The sequence below is a fragment of the Betta splendens genome, chromosome 24, assembly GCF_900634795.4.
Source record: "Betta splendens chromosome 24, fBetSpl5.4, whole genome shotgun sequence".
Lineage (NCBI taxonomy): Eukaryota > Metazoa > Chordata > Actinopteri > Anabantiformes > Osphronemidae > Betta > Betta splendens.
In genome coordinates, this window is record NC_040901.2 from 510,120 (window position 1) to 514,083 (window position 3,964).

Genomic DNA, 3,964 nt, shown 5'->3' on the forward strand with positions numbered 1-3,964 from the left:
GACAAGGAATGGTCAAGACCTGAGTGTGCGATGGCTTTGATAAAGCGAAAAGTGTATTTGTTTCTAACTTGTACAAATCTAAGGACAACTAATAAATTTGGAATGTTAAATTTTAGCACTTTGAGAAACAGCAGACTTCTCAGAGGATTAGAGATGTTCGTTAGTTTGGAGCTGTAGGCCGCTGTGCAGCGTCTCCCGTTACCGGCTTGGTTGAGCAGGCGTGCCCTCTCTGATCCAGGTGCCAAGGCCTCTGGGCCAGGAATCGTCGCCCGCGGTGATAATGACGGTTCAGGTCTTTTGATGTGCACTTAGCCATATGTGTGTTGTTTATGTTAAACTCACAGTTCTGTTGTAAGAGAACACAGTGTCCTGTGGAATGGACAAGGATTCTGTGTATGTTTATCTTTTGGTGAATCACAGCTTTTTCTCTGTGGAAGGGAGTGAAGCTCACACGTCTTGTTAAGTTACCTAGGTCCAGACATGGATTGCTACAATATATATACACATATACACAATAGCCTTAAGGCAAACATTCAGTCAACATCCACATGACATTCCAGCCAGGAATAAGTGACAACTGACAAAGACCAAAAGCTTCCTCAGTCTGAGGGAAGTTCCATATTATCCTCCAGTTTGGCTTTACTTCACACTTGCAAAGAACTGGCTCGTTACGTGAACAAAAGACACAAAAGTGAGTAGGTGTGACCAACCCTCCCCCAAGAAGGACACAAATTGTAGAAGCTTGTTTCTGCTCCAGACTAAAAGAGTTGACATGACTCAACTTCCACACAACTTCACCTGAGCCATGAAAACCAAATATGTTTGTAAACTGCTTAACAAGAAAATTCTTCATGGATCCATAGCTTTAAAGGTTACGCTCAAATCAAGGCTTTGTTAACATATTGCTGTATGAAGGAATTCAGTGTCTGTCCATAGTAGGTCACCCTCAGAGGACCAACAGCCTAGTGTTTAAGGAAAAGAATCTCCCAGCTGCAGACTCCTGGTGTAAACTTGCCTCTGGTGTCGTTTGTTTACCACACAAATTCAAGTGACAGTGTGTTGACAAGGCCTACCAGCCTGGCATCGGAGTAGAGGATGCCATCATCTTCCTGCTCCATCGTTCCCTGGCCCACCTGGAGAAGCCTAGCATTACTGTGAGGATTGTGTTCTTCGACTTGTGATGGAAATTTTATATTATCCGTATAATGCTGATCATTTACATTATTAATGTCTTAATAATCATTTCATTGTTTCTGATTCATGATCATATCCTTAAGTGTTGGTCATTCACATCCTTAAACATTATATGCATTGTTCACGTATATTGCTGCAAGCATCTGAGCAAGAGGGGTCCTCACTTATGTTTTGATCAGGAAGCTTAGTTCTGGTTTGATCGCTCTGTGGGACAGTGTCTGACTGATGACTCTGTGACGTAGTGTTTGACTTAGACAAGTAACAGAGTGCTCCTTGAGTGAGGCCTTCCTCTTTTGTCACCTTTGCTCATGTACACTTTGAGCTCATGAGTGGAGGTTTTGTGTTACAGATGGAGCGGCAAATTTTCGTTGCCTCGTTGCTGCAGGATTTCACACTGATCTTGTCATGACATTAGCATGACCTAAGTACCATTCCACCAAGCCCCCCTACACCAGTCATGACCCCCCACTGTGATGTACTTAATGCGTGGCTGCCTTGTTAACGCCCCTAAACCTTTTTTAAGAAATGACCTGCAATTGCACATTTTGCACATTCATGCACCAGGTGGAGCAGTGATGTGTAATCCAGGCCCACAGGTAGATTGGAAGTGCATGAGGTTTAGATATAAAGCATATATATATATATATATATATAGGTTGAAGGCAAAAATCAAGGCAGCTCAGAGGGAAGTGAGCCAAATGACAGAGGCCCAGGGAGGTGCAATGAAAAGACCGATGCCCAAGAGGTACAGCCAGATGACCAAACCTGAAGCACTCGAAACTGCCAAGCAAAGGCTACAAGCCTTGGCCAGCCTCCTAAAGAGATACACCAGAGACAACGAAGCCAGGGGAATAAACCGGCTGTTCGCAACACAACCTGCGAAAGTGTACTCTCAATGGCAGGGTAATAACAACAGAGCAGACCCACCAAGGCTGGAAACTGAACAGTACTGCAAGGGTATATGGGAGAGAGAGGCATCACACAACAGCGATGCACAGTGGCTGGTGGATCTGAGGGAAGATCACAGCAACCTCCCTGAACAGAATCCAGTGACTATCATAGTGGCAGACATCCAACAAAGAGTCTCAGGTATGAAAAACTGGACAGCACCTGGCCCTGACATGATCCACACCTACTGGCTAAAGAAGCTCACTGCAATCCATGAGCGCCTGGCAGCACAAATGAACCAGCTGCTAAGGGATGGGACTCACCCTGAATGGCTAACCGAAGGGCGAACGATCCTGATAATGAAGGATCCCTCAAAGGGTACAGTCCCATCCAACTACCGGCCAATAACCTGCCTCTCCACAACATGGAAACTCATGTCAGGCATCATCACGGCTAAGATAAGTGGGCACATGGGTCAATACATGAGCGAAGCACAGAAGGGCATTGGTAAGGATACCAGAGGAGCCAAACACCAACTCCTGGTTGACAGAACAATTGCCCAAGACTGCAGAGTGCGACATACCAACCTGTGCACAGCCTGGATCGACTAGAAGAAAGCCTATGACTCAATGCCACACACATGGATCACTGAATGCTTGGAGCTGTACAACATCAACAGAACTCTAAGGGCCTTCATTGCAAACTCGATGAGGTTGTGGATAACCACCCTTGAAGCCAATGGGAAGCCACTTGCCCAAGTATCCATCAAATGTAGCATATACCAAGGAGATGCACTGTCCCCACTGCTGTTCTGCATAGGTCTGAACCCCCTCAGCCAAATAATAAACAAGACTGGCTATGGATACCGACTCCGGAACGGGGCCACCATAAGTCACCTCCTCTACATGGATGACATCAAGCTCTACGCCAAGAGTGAGCGAGACATCGACTCGCTGATCCACACCACCAGGATCTACAGCTCGGACATCGGGATGTCATTCAGGCTCGAGAAATGTGGGAGGATGGCAACAAAGAGAGGCAAGGTAATCCACACAGAAGGGCTCTTACTCCCAGAAGGAACAATAGCAGACATTGAGGACAATTACAAGTACCTTGGAATACCACAGGCAAACGGCAACCTTGAACAGGCAACAAGGAATTCGGCAACAGCCAAATACCTCCAACGAGTAAGGCAAGTCCTAAGAAGCCAGCTCAATGGCAAGAACAAATCCCTGGCAATAAACAGCTACGCCCTGCCAGTGATCAGATACCCTGCAGGAATAATAAGGTGGCCAAAGGAAGAGATATAGACCACAGATGTTAAGACATGAAAGCTCCTCACCATGCATGGAGGGTTCCACTCCAAATCCAGCACCCTGAGACTGTACGCTAACCGCAAGGAAGGAGGCCGAGGACTAGTGCGCGTGAGAGCCACTATCCGGGATGAAACATCCAAGATCCATAAGTACATCAAGGATAAGGCCCCGACAGATGACGTGCTGAGTGAATGTCTCAGGCAGTGGAGAACAGAGGATGAGATGCTGGAGGAGGGACCATTATGGGAGGACAAGCCCTTACACGGGATGTACCACCAGAACATAACTGAAGTGGCTGACCTCAACAAATCCTACCAATGGCTTGAAAGGGCTGGGCTGAAGGACAGCACAGAGGCACTCATCCTGGCCGCACAGGAGCAGGCCCTGAGCACCAGAGCCATAGAGGCCCAGATCTACCACACCAGACAAGACCTGAGGTGTAGACTGTGCAAAGAGGCCCCTGAGACAATCCAGTACATAACTGCAGGGTGTAAGATGCTGGCAGGGAGAGCATACATGGAACGCCATTGTGGTGGAAATTTCCCATGAAGAGGGAGATGAAAGAG